Source organism: Rutidosis leptorrhynchoides, chromosome 5, assembly GCF_046630445.1.
Source record: "Rutidosis leptorrhynchoides isolate AG116_Rl617_1_P2 chromosome 5, CSIRO_AGI_Rlap_v1, whole genome shotgun sequence".
Taxonomy (NCBI): Eukaryota; Viridiplantae; Streptophyta; class Magnoliopsida; order Asterales; family Asteraceae; genus Rutidosis; species Rutidosis leptorrhynchoides.
Genome location: NC_092337.1, coordinates 154,851,182 through 154,869,683, shown reverse-complemented (window position 1 = coordinate 154,869,683; position 18,502 = coordinate 154,851,182).

Sequence of the window (18,502 nt, the reverse complement as noted above, 5' to 3'; positions counted from 1 at the left end):
CTTTAATAATTCATTTTATTTAATTAAACTTATGTTAAGACATAATTATACACTTTTGACTTAAATTAACATTATAACCTATGTTATTATTATAATTTACACTTTTCAAATTAATGTTGACTATGTTTGACTAAGGTTGACTTTTGAGTTGACTTTCGGTTGACTTTGACTTTCAGTTGACTTTTGTTGACTTTCTAAATAAGGAAACTTTCCTAACTTCAAAACTTTCTAAAAATAGAAGTTTCTAAATTTGGAAACTTTCCAAAAATAGAAACTTTCCAAAAATAGAAACTTTCCAAAAATAGAAACTTTCCAAAAATAGAAACTTTCCAAAAATAGAAACTTTCCTAAAATAGAAACTTTCCAAAAATGGAAACCTGCTAAAAATAGAAACTTTCTAAAAATAGAAAGTGTGTGTCCGTACGCTGTTCCGATCAAACCGATGCATGTTGAGTATTGTTCTATGTCTACTTGCAACATGTACAATAGCTATCATACTAAGACTTGACCTAAGTTAGTTATTTATATCGACCTGCTTTATTTATAGGTCGGCGTTGTGATCATTCATGATCACTTTACTTCATTTGCTGTTCGCATAATTGTGTGGTTACTTCGTTTGCTATTAAGGTGAGTTATAGTCCCATTTTTCTATTTTAAATCTTTTGGGATGAGAATACATGCAATTTATTTTATATTTTGGACACAAGTGGAAGTTGGTTTAAATTATTCATTGTGAGTCGAACAAAAATATTCCCTAACCTGGTAATTGTAATCACTGGTTTCTACTGGTGAACGCGAATCCTATGGATAGATCTATCGGGTTTGACAACCCCATTTCGAGCTAGTCGCGCTAGCAATTTATAATCGGAATGTTTAGTACTTCGTATTTTGTTGTAGATACACTTGTTCGGTGTATATTATTTATTGTGTTTGGCAAGGGTAAATAAAGGGTTAAGTGGTTACCAGGTGGCTCACGGAAAATGGAATAATGTTTTATTATATGTTTTCTAGCATATAATTTGGTGGTTTAAAAAGGACTTTTATGTTTTCAAACATAAATTTTTATTGTTTAAATTAAATATTGTTTGCAATATTAAACCTATAATTCACTCAACATTTTTGTTGACAGTTACTCGCATGTTTTATTCTCAGGTTCATGATTGAATGCTTCCGCTGTGCTTAGAGAGTCTGCATATTTACGATGGCAGCTTTTGTTAAACATTAACTTGCAATCTATTTTTGTTACATTAAATAGTGGTTGTTTGTTGACTTTGTTTTGGGTCAACTTTTGGTTAAAGTATTATTGTATGGTTTTTCTAAACTTATACATTTTAGTAGATCTCCTTTATAGGAAATCATTTTTAAATAAAGAATGCAAGGTTGTTTTATTAAATTCATATAGAGTTTCGATCAAGCTGTGGGACCAAGTGACGGAGTCGTTAAGTGTTTTGACGGAGTCGTCACAGAAAAAGTATAGGTTTATAGTTGGAAATATAAGTTAAAAGTCGTTTTTGAAAGAGGTAGTCATTTTTGTCGAAAGACGACATCTTGATGACTATTTTGAAAAACACACTTTCACTTTGAGTTTAACCATGATTTTTGGATATAGTTTCATATTCATAAGAAAAATCATTTTCCCAGAAGTATAGCTTTTAAATCAAAGTTTTTCATAGTTTTTAATTATCCAAACCAAAACAGCCCCCGGTTGTACTACGACGGCGTATATCCGATTTTACGGTGTTCTTCGTGTTTCCTGGTTTTAAATCATTAAGTTAGCATATCATATAGATATAGAACATGTGTTTAATTGATTTTAAAAGTTAAGTTAGAAGGATTAACTTTGTTTGCGAACAAGTTTAGAATTAACTAAACTATGTTCTAGTGATTACAAGTTTAGCTCTTCGAATAAGATAGCTTTATATGGATGAATCGAATGATGTTATGAACATCATTACTACCTCAAGTTTTCTGGATAAACCTACTGGAAATGAGAAAAATAGATCTAGCTTCAAAGGATCCTTGGATGGATTGAAAGTTCTTGAAGTAGAATCATGACACGAAAACAAGTTCAAGTAAGATTTTCACTTGAAATAAGATTGTTATAGTTATAGAAATTGAATCAAAGTTTGAATATGAATATTACCTTGAATAAAAAAAATAACCTACTGTAAATAACAAAGGTTTCTTGATCTTAGATGATGAGTTGGAATGGATTAGAAAGCTTGGAAGTAGTCATGAAGAATTGATATGATTCTTGAAGTGTTCTTGAAAGATGGTTGTTTTTATGATGATTAAAGCTTGTAATTGAAGCTAAAAGATGGTGAAAATGCTTGGAGATGATCAAGTATGATGTTAGGAGTATTTTAAGAGAGAAATTGGAGTGTAAGTATGAGAAAATAGAGTGAAGAAATGGTGTGCATTCATGAATACGTTTTTTACATTTTATAAAGAAAAAAAGTTACTTAAGTTTGTTTTCTTGCTAAATAATTCATGCAAGTTGACAAATGATGGTTCCCACATGATCCTTAATCATTTAAGGCTACTAAGTAGCAGATTTTTATTAGTATAGATGAATAGTAAATACATCTAGAAGCTGCGTATTATACGAGTACAATACCATACATGTACGAGTAGAATTTTTTATGAAAATGAATGAGAATGTAATTGTAAGCATTTTTGTTAACTAGAAGTACTTTGATATGTGTCTTAAAGCCTTTTAAAAGTTTATAAATACATCATAATACATTACATGTATATTTATTTAACTGAGTCGTTAAGTTATTGTTAGTCGTTACATGTAAGTGTTGTTTCGAAACCTTTAGGTTAATGATCTTGTTAAATATAATTGACCCATTGTTATTACACTTAAATGAGATGTTAAATTGTTATGTTAACATGTTAACATGGTGTATTATCATATCTAATATCATATATATATATATATATATATATATATATATATATATATATATATATATATATATATATATATATATATATGTATGAAATACTATTACAATGATAATCGTTACATATATGTATATTGTTTCGAAGTCTTTAAGTTAGTAGTCTCATCTTATATATATAACTCATTGTTATTATACTTAATGAGATACTTAAATATGATTTAATCAAATCATAAATATATATATCCAAATATATATTCCTTTAATTAATTATTACGATATATGACGTTCGTGAATCGTCAGAAAGATTGGATGTCCAAACGTTTGTATAAAATTCATTCCAAAATATATTAGCGGAAAAATCCGGGTCATTACATTATACACCCGTTAAATTTAGTACCTAGTTAACGTGCGATATCGGTAAATAGATGTGGATACTTCTGCTTCATTTGGTCTTCTCGTTCCCAAGTGAATTCAGGTCCTCTACGAGCATTCCACCGAACCTTAATGATTGGTATCTTACTTTGTTTGAGTCGTTTGACCTCATGATCCATAATTTCGACGGGTTCTTCGTCGAAATTTAGTTTCTCGTCAATTTTAATCTCGTCTAAAGGAATAATGAGATCTTCGGTAGCTAGGCATTTCTTCAGGTTTGAAACATGAAAGGTGTTATGAATATTTTCTAATTGTGGAGGTAGCTCAAGTCGATAGGCCACTGGCCCAATACGTTTTTCAATCTTGAATGGCCCAATGTATCTTGGGCTCAATTTCCCTCGCTTTCCAAAACGAATAACCCTTTCTTAGGTGATACCTTAAGCATAACCATATCACCCTCCTCAAACTCTAAAGGTTTCCTTCTAACATCCGCGTAGCTCTTTTGCCGACTCCGGGCTGTTTTCAATCGTTGCTGAATCTGAAGGACCTTGTCAGTAGTTTCCTGGATAATTTTCGGACCTGTAATCTGTTTTTCCCCCACATCACTCCAACAAATTGGAGACCTGCACTTCCTCCCATAAAGTGCCTCGAATGGTTCCGCCTCAATACTAGAATGGTAGCTGTTGTTATAGGAAAACTCAGCTAACGGTAGATGTCGATCCCAACTGCTTCCAAAATCAATAACACATGCTCTTAGCATGTCTTCGAGTGTCTGAATCGTCCTTTCACTCTGCCCATCAGTTTGTGGATGATAGGCGGTACTTAAATCTAGATGAGTTCCCAACGCTTCGTGTAATGCCTGCCAGAATCTGGAAGTAAATCTGCTATCACGATCAGAGATAATAGAGATTGGTATACCATGTCTAGAAACAACTTCTTTCAGGTATAATCGTGCTAATTTCTCAATACCATCCTCTTCTTTTATTGGCAGAAAGTGTGCTCACTTAGTAAGACGATCGACTATTACCCAAATCATATCGTAACCACCTGTGGTTCTCGGTAACTTAGCAATGAAATCCATGATAATGTTTTCCCATTTCCATTCTGGGATTTCAGGTTGTTGGAGTAGACCCGATGGTTTCTGATGCTCAGATTTGACTTTAGAACAAGTCATACATGCTCTTACATATGTGGCTATATCGGCCTTCATTCCTGGCCACCAAAAGTTTCTCTTGAGGTCTTGGTACATTTTCCCAGCTCTGGGATGTATTGAATATCTGGTTTTATGTGCTTCATCTAGTACCACTTTCCTCAAATCCCCATTCTTTGGTACCCAAATTCTTTCAGCTAAATATCTGGTTCCGTTTTTCCGAATATTAAGCTGTTTTTCTAATCCTTTGGGTATTTCCCTTCCAAAAATTCCTTCCTTCAAAACCTCCTGTTGTGCCTCTTTTATTCGAGTAGTAAGATTATTATGAATAATCATGTTCATAGCTTTTACTCGAATAGGTTCTCTCTCCTTTCGACTCAAGGCATCGGCTACCACATTTGCTTTCCCCGAGTGGTAATGGATTTCACAATCACAATCATTTAGCAGCTCAACCCATCTACGCTGCCTCATGTTTAGTTGCTTTTGATTTAAAATATGTTGGAGACTCTTGTGGTCGGTGTATATGATAAACTTGACCCCATATAGATAATGCCTCCACATTTTTAATGCAAAAACAACGGCGCCCAATTCCAGATCATGTGTGGTGTAGTTTTGTTCATGAATTTTGAGTTGTCGAGAAGCATATGCAATCACCTTCTTCCGTTGCATAAGAACACACCCAAAACTCATTCTTGATGCATCGTAGTAGATAATGAAATCTTCCATTCCGTCAGGTAACGATAAAATAGGTGTCGTAGTCAACTTCTTTTTCAACAATTGGAAGGCACCCTCTTGTTCGGAAGTCCATTCATACTTCTTCCCCTTATGTGTCAAGGCAGTTAAAGGTTTGGCTATTCGGGAGAAATCTTGAATAAATCTCCTATAATAACCAGCTAAACCCAAAAATTGACGTATTTACGTTGGAGTTTTCGGGGTTTGCCAATTTTTGATGGATTCGATCTTGGCGAGATCAACTTTGATTCCATTACTACTGACTACGTGACCAAGAAATTGTACTTCATTTAACCAAAAAGCACATTTAGAGAACTTAGCATAAAGTTGCTCTTTTCTTAACAACTCTAACACAAGTCTCAAGTGTTGTTCATGTTCTTGGTTATTCTTCGAATAAATAAGGATGTCATCAATAAAGACAATAACAAACTTATCTAAATATGGACTACATACTCGGTGCATGAGGTCCATGAAAACTGCGGGTGCATTGGTTAGACCGAATGGCATAACCGTGAATTCGTAATGGCCATAACGAGTTCTGAAGGCTGTTTTTGGTATATCGGCTTCTTTAACCCTCAGTTGATGATAACCCGACCTTAAGTCAATTTTGGAGTATACACTCGAACCTTGGAGTTGATCAAATAGGTCGTCGATTCGGGGTAAAGGGTATCGGTTTTTGATGGTTACTTTGTTCAGCTCACGGTAATCGATACACATGCGAAAAGACCCATCTTTCTTTTTAACAAACAAAATTGGAGCTCCCCAAGGTGACGTACTCGGTCGGATAAAACCACGTTCTAATGATTCTTGTAGCTAACTTTGTAATTCTTTCATTTTGGTGGGCGCAAGACTATATGGAGCATGAGCTATTGGTGCGGCTCCTGCTACAAGATCTATTTGAAATTCAACGGATCGGTGTGGAGGTAGTCCCGGTAATTCGTCCGGAAACACCTCAGGAAATTCTCTTGCAACAGGAACGTCATCGATTTTCTTTTCTTCTTTTTCAACCTTCTCGACGTGTGCTAGTATAGCATAGCAACCTTTTCTTATTAGTTTGCGTGCCTTCAAACTACTAATAAGATTTAATTTGGCATTACCCTTTTCTCCGTACACCATTAAGGGTAACCCGTTTTCTCTCGGAATGCGAATTGCCTTCTCATGACAAACAACTTCGGCTTTCACCTTGGACATCCAGTCCATTCCAATAATTACGTCGAAGCTTCCCAATTCCACCGGTGTCAAATCAATTGCAAACGTTTCGCTAACTAAAGTAATTTTTTGATTTCGGCAAATTTTATCAACCTTAATTAGTTTACCATCTGCTACTTCAACTATACACTTTTTATCCAAAGGCATTAACGGGCAATTTAATTTAGCACAAAATTCTCCACTCATATAACTTCTATCGGCACCCGAATCAAATAAAACATAAGCAGGTGTATTGTTGATAAGAAACGTACCCGTAACAAGCTCCGGGTCTTCATGTGCTTTCTCCCCATTAATGTTGAAGGCTCTCCCACGGCCTTGCCTATTTCCATTCCTGCACTGGTTTATGGTATGACCCGGTTTTCCACATCCATAGCAAACAACGCCGTTATTATTTGTTCCGGCATTATTTACTCCTTTGTTTCTATTTGGTCCGTAGACTTCACACTTTGCCGCAATATGGCCATTCCTATTACACTTGGTACATAATTCTCTACAAAACCATTCCGGATGAAACGTATCACACCTGGGGCATATAGTTCTTTGCCTTTTGTTGTCATTGTTGTTGTTGTTGTTGTTGTTGTTAGGGTTATTGTTGTTGAGTCGTTTGTTGTTGTTATTGTTGTGATTGGGATTGTTGTTGTTGTTATTATTATTGGGATGGTTGTTGCGGTTATTGTTGCGGTTGTTGTTGTTGCGATTATTGTTGTTGTTGGGGTGGTTGCGATTGTTGTTGTAGTTGTTGTTTTGATTGTTGTTGTTGTACTGGTGACCCTGTCAATGCTTTCCTGCCACTTTCTTTTTCCCTGTTTCATTATGGCCTCCTCGGCCGCTTCTTTCTTTATCCTTCCTGTAATTTGGCCTATCAATTTGTGGGCTATACGGCTCGCTTTCTGCATTGTTGCAGGATCGTTAGCACCTACATGCTCTTGGATTCGTTCCGGCAACCCTTTTATGAATGCTTCAATTTTTGCGTCTTCGTCCTCAAATGCTCCATGACACATTAAAGCCAGTTCATTGAAACGTCGCTCGTATGTAGTGACATCTAACCCTTGGGTTGTCAGTGCTTTAAGCTCTGTCTTGAGCTTGTTGATTTTGGTTCTGGGACGGTACTCTTCCGTCATCATGTGCTTGAAAGCGGACAATGGAAGTGCGTAGGCGGTATTCTGTCCTACGTAATCCATGTAGGTATTCCACCATGTCAAAGCAGTACCCCTGAAAGTATGTGTGGCATATTTAACTTTATCCTCTTCTGCACAGTTGCTGATTGCAAACACGGCTTCAACTTTCTCTGTCCACCGCTTTAGTCCAACGGGTCCTTTAGTTCCTTCAAACTCATTGGGTTTGCAGGCTATAAAAGCTTTGTAGGAACATCCTACCCGGTTGCCATTATTTCCTCCACTGCTGGAACCCGATTGGTTATTGTTGTTCATTGCATTCACCACTGCAGCCATATTTGCAGCGAAAGCTTGAAGTTCTTCTGTGTTCAATTGTTGTTGTCTAGTAGCTGGAGGAGCCATTTCCATCAAAAATAGCCGACTGAGTTAATCATATAGAATCTTAGAAGTAGCCAAAAAGTATTTTGTAGCTTAATATGAACTTATTATTATAAAAGCTTTTTCTTCATATTAGCGTTTTATAACTATAATAATGTTCATATTTAGCAGCTAACACACAAATTAACTACTAAAATTCTAATATGAAAAACTATGGTAAATTATTACGTTACTACGTAATAATAAGTTGTAATAATAATAATAAACCTTCCATGCTTATTCTTATTATTATACAATCATAAGGAAAATTACATTGCGGATTTTCTTACAAACTTAAACACACAATATAATACATATTATACAATGCATGGAATACAGGATAGCTGCCGATGGTTCAAGAACGGCGAGATTTCTTAGATGTTGACGTTGTTTCTTTCTCGGCCAAACATTTGGATTTTCGTTTGGATAGTTCTTTTTCCAATTCCTCCCAATTGGTTCTTTTGGCTAATTGTTTGGGGGCAAAACCAACAGTCGTTATACGAGCGGTCATTTTATAAAATGGTCTTTTAGGTGGTTCAGGTGGATGATCATAAACATTTTGGGTCATAATAGGTTCATCGGGTTTGGGATCGGGTATAACAGCCAAAGATTTTCCCAAATCACGTTGTGGTTCGGTAATTTCCACAACTTCTTCGAGATCCTCTTCTTCGGGTTCCTCTTCGGAATCTTCTTCTGGATCCTCTTCTGGAACCTCTACTGGCAATTGTGAATCTTCCCAATTTTCCCAACAATTTTCCACTTTAATGGTAGCACCAAAAGTTAACTTTTTTGTTGGTTCATAAGTCGTACGCTTTGACTCAGCCTCCGAATCACTTGATAAGTAAATGAAATCTGAATCACTAGAGATGCTTATATGATCAGATGAAGTCATCTATCACATAATAGCAGGCACGTTAAGAGAATGATATATCTTATAATATTTATATGTTAATAATCTTATGTTTCCAACAATTATATTAAGCAATCATTTTTAAAATAATTACGGTCGAAGTCCAGACTCACTAATGTATCAAAAATCAGTTAGACACACTAATGAAAAATTTTCTGATTCTCTAAGACCAATGCTCGGATACCAACTGAAATGCCCCGTTCATGTTAATTATAAACGTTTCATATTAATTGGTTTCTTTGCGAGGTTTTGACCTCTATATGAGACGTTTTTCAAATCTTGCATTCGTTTTTAAAAACAACCATAACCTTTATTATTGAATAAAGGTCTTAATGACATAATTTAGATTGTCTATCAAAGACAATCTCCTCAAATAAATAAGTTTTACACAACCCATTACAATATGATCAAATATATTACAACAAATACTCCAAATGCAAGTTTAAACAATATAAACAATTATGCCGACTCCAAATCTTGACCTTGGGTTGGCATACGACAGCGGAAGCATTTTTAATATTCACCTGAGAATAAACATGCTTAAAACGTCAACAAAAATGTTGGTGAGTTATAGGTTTAATTTCTATATAATAATCATAACATTTAATAAGCCACAAGATTTCATTTAATTAAATGCGCAGGATCATTACAACTGCAAAAATCATTCATACGATGAGTCGCCTGGTAACCGACCTTAACATAGAGCGTTTAAGATGTCTGGCATCATACATTCCACTATTCAAATGTATGACAAGAACCCTTCGAAGTACTAAAGCATTTCCACTATTCGAAAATGGGGGTGGTTGGTGCCTGTAGATCTACCTTTAGGATTCGCGTCAATTAGTGTTTTTCACTAATTCTTAGGTTACCAAGCATAATAATGATTTTAGTTGTCCAGTTAGCAGTCTAATGTTCGTAGTCCATAATTTGTCGTACATGAATAACTTAATATATATCTTGAATCAATCCACGACCCAGTGTATACATATCTCAGTATTGATCACAACTCAAACTATATATATATTTTGGAATCAACCTCAACCATGTATAGCTAACTCCAACATTTGCATATAGAGTGTCTATGGTTGTTCCGCAATATATATATATATAGATGGGTCGACATGATAGGTCGAAACATTGTATACGTGTCTATGGTATCTCAAGATTACATAATATACAATATAAGTTGATTAAGTTATGGTTGGAATAGATTTCTTACAAATTTTCACGTAGCTAAAATGAGTAGTTTTTACCAATTTTGTTCTACCCGTCATTTCTTCGTTTCAAATCCGTTTTGAGTGATTTAAGCGGCTACGGTTTCATATTGAACTTAACTTTATGAAAATAAATAGAAAAATTATAGGTTTATAGTCGGAAATATAAGTTACAAGTCGTTTTTGAAAGAGGTAGTCATTTTCGTCGAAAGACGACATCTTGATGACTATTTTGAAAAACACACTTTCACTTTGAGTTTAACCATGATTTTTGGATATAGTTTCATATTCATAAGAAAAATCATTTTCCCAGAAGTATAGCTTTTAAATCCAAGTTTTTCATAGTTTTTAATTATCCAAACCAAAACAGCCCCCGGTTGTACTACGACGGCGTATATCCGATTTTACGGTGTTCTTCGTGTTTCCAGGTTTTAAATCATTAAGTTAGCATATCATATAGATATAGAACATGTGTTTAATTGATTTTAAAAGTTAAGTTAGAAGGATTAACTTTGTTTGCGAACAAGTTTAGAATTAACTAAACTATGTTCTAGTGATTACAAGTTTAGCTCTTCGAATAAGATAGTTTTATATGGATGAATCGAATGATGTTATGAACATCATTACTACCTCAAGTTTTCTGGATAAACCTACTGGAAATGAGAAAAATAGATCTAGCTTCAAAGGATCCTTGGATGGCTTGAAAGTTCTTGAAGTAGAATCATGACACGAAAACAAGTTCAAGTAAGATTTCCACTTGAAATAAGATTGTTATAGTTATAGAAATTGAATCAAAGTTTGAATATGAATATTACCTTGAATAAAAAAAATAACCTACTGTAAATAACAAAGGTTTCTTGATCTTAGATGATGAGTTGGAATGGATTAGAAAGCTTGGAAGTAGTCATGAAGACTTGATATGATTCTTGAAGTGTTCTTGAAAGATGGTTGTTTTTATGATGATTAAAGCTTGTAATTGAAGCTAAAAGATGGTGAAAATGCTTGGAGATGATCAAGTATGATGTTAGGAGTATTTTTAGTGAGAAATTGGAGTGTAAGTATGAGAAAATAGAGTGAAGAAATGGTGTGCATTCATGAATATGTTTTTTACATTTTATAAAGAAAAAAAGATACTTAAGTTTGTTTTCTTGCTAAATAATTCATGCAAGTTGACAAATGATGGTTCCCAGATGATCCTTAATCATTTAAGGCTACTAAGGAGCAGATTTTTATTAGTATAGATGAATAGTAAATACATCTAGAAGCTGCGTATTATACGAGTACAATACCATACATGTACGAGTAGAATTTTTTATGAAAATGAATGAGAATGTAATTGTAAGCATTTTTGTTAACTAGAAGTACTTTGATATGTGTCTTGAAGTTTTTCAAAAGTGTATAAATACATCATAATACATTACATGTATATATATTTAACTGAGTCGTTAAGTCATCGTTAGTCGTTACATGTAAGTGTTGTTTCGAAACCTTTAGGTTAACGATCTTGTTAAATATAATTGACCCATTGTTATTACACTTAAATGAGATGTTAAATTGTTATGTTAACATGTTAACATGGTGTATTATCATATCTAATATCATATATATATGTATGAAATACTTTTACAACGATAATCGTTACATATATGTATATTGTTTCGAAGTCTTTAAGTTAGTAGTCTCATCATATATATATAACTCATTGTTATTATACTTAATGAGATACTTAAATATCATTTAATCAAATCATAAATATATATATATCTAAATATATATTCCTTTAATTAATTATTACGATATATGACGTTCGTGAATCGTCAGACAGACTGGGTGTCCAAACGTTTGTATAAAATTCATTCCAAATAACCAAGTCTTAATGAGTTTGATTGCTTAACATGTTGGAAACATTTAATTATGTAAATATTAATCTTATATATATTAGTAGAAAAATCCGGGTCGTTACACTTAGCCATTCCCCGACTAATCTTACCCTTCAACTCATCATTCATGGTACGGTAGAAATCCTTCATCAACTTGTGATCGTCACCAACATATTCCGGACAAAAACGGATCTTTGCCAAGAAGGTAGACTTGAGAGTAACCAAGTCCATTGAACCTTGTCGCAAATTGTGCAACTCGTCCCGGATACTATCAAGGTCAGAAGAAGTTCGATATTCTTTGAAGAATTCCTTCTTAAACTCCTCCCACGTCAAGCTCATGCATTGCTCTTCACCATATAATTGGATTTTATCATCCCACCACAACTTCGCCTCTTCTCGTAACATGCTAGAACCATACCTCGCCTTCTTCTCGGGAGGACATTCCGCGGTACAGAAAGCTCCTTCGATATCAGAAATCCAACATGTGCTTTTCAACGGATCTCGTACCCCATTAAACATCGGGGGTTAAGCATCCTTGAAATTTTTGTAATGGAAGTCCCGCCTTCCATTCCCACCGTTACCATCACCCCCTTTGCCACGAGGATGAATATTTCTAGCTTATAATGCCTCCTCGATCGCGAAATTCATTCGCTCATTAATCATTTCGGTTACTTTCCCATCAACCGATTCTTGAAAAACCTTTCGGACATCGTCAAGAAATTCCGTTTTTAGCCTTTTAAAGATGGCCTCAACCTTGGCCGTGAGTTCAACGTCATCGCTCGTGCCTCCTTCATTGGTATCATATCCATTTCTCATCTTCATTCTATAAAACGAAGTAAATTAAATAACAAACGAAAAGACATGACACAATATACATGAACACCACACCGCCCCATCTTGCTCAACAATCATCGTACATCGCTTGTTCAACACGATTTGAACCCGTAACAATGGTAGCTAATCATTGTTACGTGATCACGTCGCATTAACTCGCTAGTACAATGTCTATCTCGCTTGATGATTGCAAAACACAAAACAATAATCGTATAGTTAGTTCACCTAAACCTAGGCACTAACCAACCCCCGGTCCGACCCGTCTCCTACAAGTCCCGCATAATGCGCATACACAATACAAGTTTAAGTCTAGGCACCTATCTCAAGTCGCCTAAATCCCTTAGACCATGCTCTGATACCACTTGTAACAACCCAAACCTTGATATGCCCAAAATATGACCCAATTTTTTTTTTCTGGACTAGTACATCTGGACGGCGTCCAGGTTCTTGGACGGCGTCCAGTACTGAAGTCCTGGACAGCATCCAACCTTTTGGGACGGCGTCCCATTGCACTGTCAGGGACTGATCCCTGTGCTCACTTACTTGAGAGAAAAACCCGCTTCCCGACACTTTCTTACGAAAACCTTTTCGCAACGAGTCGTAATAAATTAAACTAAGAGATTTCCACAATCAAATCAAGTTTTTCAACATCGGGCCCACATCGGTCGTTTTACGTGTTTTGTTCAAAAATACAAGTTTCGTCCGTACTAGTTTAATTTCCAAACTACACTAGAGCATGGTGTTTGGGGTTAAACTACCCAAATCTTGGCCGAACTTCCAAAAAGCTAAAACCCCTGGGAGCCACAACTATTCCAAGCGAATACCTTTGCCTTTGTCCATGCCGGAGCCTAAAAAGAAAAACAACGAGAGGGTAAGCTAAAGCTTAGTGAGTACAATAATTACACATACACGTATATAACCCATTTATTTGCAATCGTACCCACCAAATACCTCATACGAAAATATAACTCAAATAGCATGCCGTCATACTCATAATGCTAACAACTCGTACGCTATCACAACATCGCATTAACATATACTCAACACAATATAAATATAGCATGCTAAACAAATATCCAACAACATAATATGGTTAACCATAACGCTATGGTGCTACCGGCTCGTGGTTCACACCATACGCATTTGAGTCTCACTCTTTTATAGTGCTACCGGCTCGTGGTTCACACTCGTTTATAGTGCTACCGGCTCGTGGTTCACACTCGTTTATAGTGCTACCGGCTCGTGGTTCACACTTGTTTATAGTGCTACCGGCTCGTGGTTCACACTTGTTTATAGTGCTACTGGCTCGTGGTTCACACTTGTTTATAGTGCTACCGGCTCGTGGTTCACACTTGTTTATAGTGCTACCAGCTCGTGGTTCACACTTGATGCTACCGGCTCGTGGTTCACATCATGATACATCACATACATGCTATGGTACTACCGGCTCGTGGTTCATACCATAACACTCACAAATAAGTACGCCATATACATACACGCATAATTATTCCACTCACCTTAACGTCTTCGGTGAGATTATCAAGCTCGCAACCTTCAACGCGACGTACCTATACGTTATGCATATAATAAATCATACAATCCAATTGGTCAACCAACTTACTCACCATTCTAGTGTCATTTTGATCCATGGTGCCAATTTCGACCCATTAGCACCTTTAACCCTAATCCTTAGGTCATCTTTGCCAAAACTCTAACACTAGCAAGTTTTGGGTCTTAAATCATTCATTAACAGAAGGTTATCGCATTTACACACACACTTAGACAACTTAGGTCATCAAAGACCCATTTCAAGGATTACACATCCATTTGGTCACCAAATACTCACTTACATCACATCTAGGTGTGCTAGTAGTTAACTAACCAATTTAAGACTCACAAGTACCAATTTACACATTGGAACCCTAGGTTAGTTACTATTGAGTCTTTATAACTCAATCTTACCCAAGAACACCTAAAATTTCCCAATATGGATATTATGTTCATCTATGACCCAAACCCTAACCCTTAAACAACATAAAATAAGGAAATTAGGTTTAGGACTTACCACCACTATCACAACGTAGCTAGGAAGTAGATGAACAACTTTAAAACACGCGCTTTGGCCCGAAACTAGCCTCTTCCTCTTTGGATTAAGCTTTCTCACACTAGAACCATTTTCTCTCTCTAGAATTGAAGTGGAAGAGGATAAGGTAGATGAAGTTGGTGTAATGACACCCACCAACTGATCTCTAGGCCTTTAAGTCGTCCCCCCAAGTGAAATTACCAAACTACCCCCTTTAAATATCTAAAAGTGGGACAGCTGGTCCGCCAGTCCATCTGGACGGCGTCCAAATTTCTGGACGGTGTCCAGTCCTTCACACTTGGATGGCGTCCCACCTGTTTGGACGGCGTCCCAACCAACTAAGTAAAACTGGTTCTTACAATTATTAATATGATTATCATAATTAGTATTTATCATTAAAATTAACATTTTTCTTATTATTATTACCATTGTTACTATCATTATGCCTAACCTATTATTATTACAACTATTAAATTTTGGCAAAACATGAGCTATTTATATAAAAATATATTTATTACAAAAGTATACTAATTTAACATAATATTACGTTTTAACCAATATAATATTATAATGTTAATTACCTTATATATCAAATAGGCATTATAATATATTATAAGTATAAAAAAAAGTATATATAAATTTTAATCTTAATACATAACTAAATATATATAAATTTGTTCCATCACGATTATATGTTTTAATAGATATACAAATGATATAGGTTCGTGAATCCGATGCCAACCCTGCATTGTTCAGTTGTTCAATATCGTCATATGTATTTTTACTACAAAAATACAATCAAGTGAGTTTCATTTGCTCCCTTTTTAAATGCTTTTGCAATATATATTTTGGGACTGAGAATACATGCACTGCTTTTATAACTGTTTTACGAAATAGACACAAGTACTGAAACTACATTCTATGGTTGGATTATCGAATCGAATATCACCCTTTTTAGTCTGGTAATCTAAGAATTAGGGAACAGACACCCTAATTGACACGAATCCTAAAGATAGATCTATTGGGCCTAACAAACCCCATCCGGGTTACGGATACTTTAGTACTTCATTTTTATCAAGTCCGATGAGAGTCCCGGAATGATGGGGATATTCTAGACGCGTTTTGTTAATGTCGATTACCAGGTGTTCACCATATGAATGATTTTTATCTCTATGCAGTTTGTGCGAAATGTAGTGACCCGAACTTTTCCATGTTTATATATATATATATATATTAAATGAAATTGTTATTTACATGATTAAGTGTTTCCAACATGTTAAGCAATCAAACTTGTTAAGACTTGATTAATTGAAATAGGTTTCATATAGACAATTGACCACCCAAGTTGACCGGTGATTCATGAACGTTAAAACTTGTAAAAACTATACGATGACATATATATGGTTATATATATAGTTAACATGATTTTATTATAAGTATGTATCTCATTAGGTATTTTAACAATGAGTTATATACATAAAAATGAGACTATTAATTTAAGAAACTCGAAAACGATATATATAACGATTATCGTTATAACAACGTCTTACTAGGTACATATGAATCATATTAAGATATTGATACACTTGGTTAATTATGTTAAATGATAAGTAAATATATTATTAAGTGTATTAACAATGAAATACATATGTAAAAATAAGACTACTAACTTAATGATTTCGAAACGAGACATATATGTAACGATTATCGTTGTAACGACATTTAACTGTATATATATCATACTAAGATATATTATATATCATAATATCATGATAATATAACAATTTAACATCTCATTTGTTATAATAAACAATGGGTTAACAACATTCAACAAGATCGTTAACCTAAAGGTTTCAAAACAACATTTACATGTAACGACTAACGATGACTTAACGACTCAGTTAAAATGTATATACATGTAGTGTTTTAATATGTATTCATACACTTTTGAAAGACTTCAAGACACTTATCAAAATACTTCTACTTAACAAAAATTCTTACAATTACATCCTCGTTCAGTTTCATCAACAATTCTACTCGTATGCACCCGTATTCGTACTCGTACAATACACAGCTTTTAGATGTATGTACAATTGGTATATACACTCCAATGCTCAGCTCTTAGCAGCCCATGTAAGTCACCTAACACATGTGGGAACCATCATTTGGCAACTAGCATGAAATATCTCATAAAATTACAAAAATATGAGTAATCATTCATGACTTATTTACATAAAAACAAAATTACATATCCTTTATATCTAATCCATACACCAACGACCAAAAACACCTAAAAACACTTTCATTCTTCAATGTTCTTCATCTAATTGATCTCTCTCAAGTTCTATCTTCAAGTTCTAAGTGTTCTTCATAAATTCCAAAAGTTTTAGTTTCATAAAATCAAGAATACTTCCAAGATTGCAAGTTTACTTCCAAGTTTTCTAAATCCATTCCAAGTAATCATCCAAGATCAAGAAACCTTTGTTACTTACAGTAGGTTATCTTTCTAATACAAGGTAATAATCATATTCAAACTTTAATTCAATTTCTATAACTATAACAATCTTATTTCGAGTGGAAATCTTACTTGAAATTGTTTTCGTGTCATGATTCTGCTTCAAGAACTTTCAAGCCATCCAAGGATCCTTTGAAGCTAGATCTATTTTTTTCATTTCCAGTAGGTTTATCCAAGGGACTTGAGGTAGTAATGATGTTCATAACATCATTCGATTCATACATATAAAGCTATCTTATTCGAAGATTTAAACTTGTAATCACTAGAACATAGTTTAGTTAATTCTAAACTTGTTCGTAAATAAAAGTTAATACTTCTAACTTGACTTTTAAAATCAACTAAACACATGTTCTATATTTATATGATATGCTAACTTAATGATTTAAAACCTGGAAACACGAAAAACACCGTAAAACCGGATTTACGCCGTCGTAGTAACACCGCGGGCTGTTTTGGGTTAGTTAATTAAAAACTATGATAAACTTTGATTTAAAAGTTGTTATTCTGAGAAAATGATTTTTATTATGAACATGAAACTATATCCAAAAATTATGGTTAAACTCAAAGTGGAAGTATGTTTTCTAAAATGGTCATCTAGACGTCGTTCTTTCGACTGAAATGACTACCTTTACAAAAACGACTTGTAACTTATTTTTCCAACTATAAACCTATACTTTTTTTGTTTAGATTCATAAAATAGAGTTCAATATGAAACCATCGCAATTTGATTCACTCAAAACGGATTTAAAATGAAGAAGTTATGGGTAAAACAAGATTGGATAATTTTTCTCATTTTAGCTACGTGAAAATTGGTAACAAATCTATTCCAACCATAACTTAATCAACTTGTATTGTATATTATGTAATCTTGAGATACCATAGACACGTATAAAATGTTTCGACCTATCATGTCGACACATCTATATATATTTCGGAACAACCATAGACACTCTATATGTGAATGTTGGAGTTAGCTATACAGGGTTGAGGTTGATTCCAAAATATATATAGTTTGAGTTGTGATCAATACTGAGATACGTATACACTGGGTTGTGGATTGATTCAAGATAATATTTATCGATTTATTTCTGTATATCTAACTGTGGACAACTAGTTGTAGGTTACTAACGAGGACAGCTGACTTAATAAACTTAAAACATCA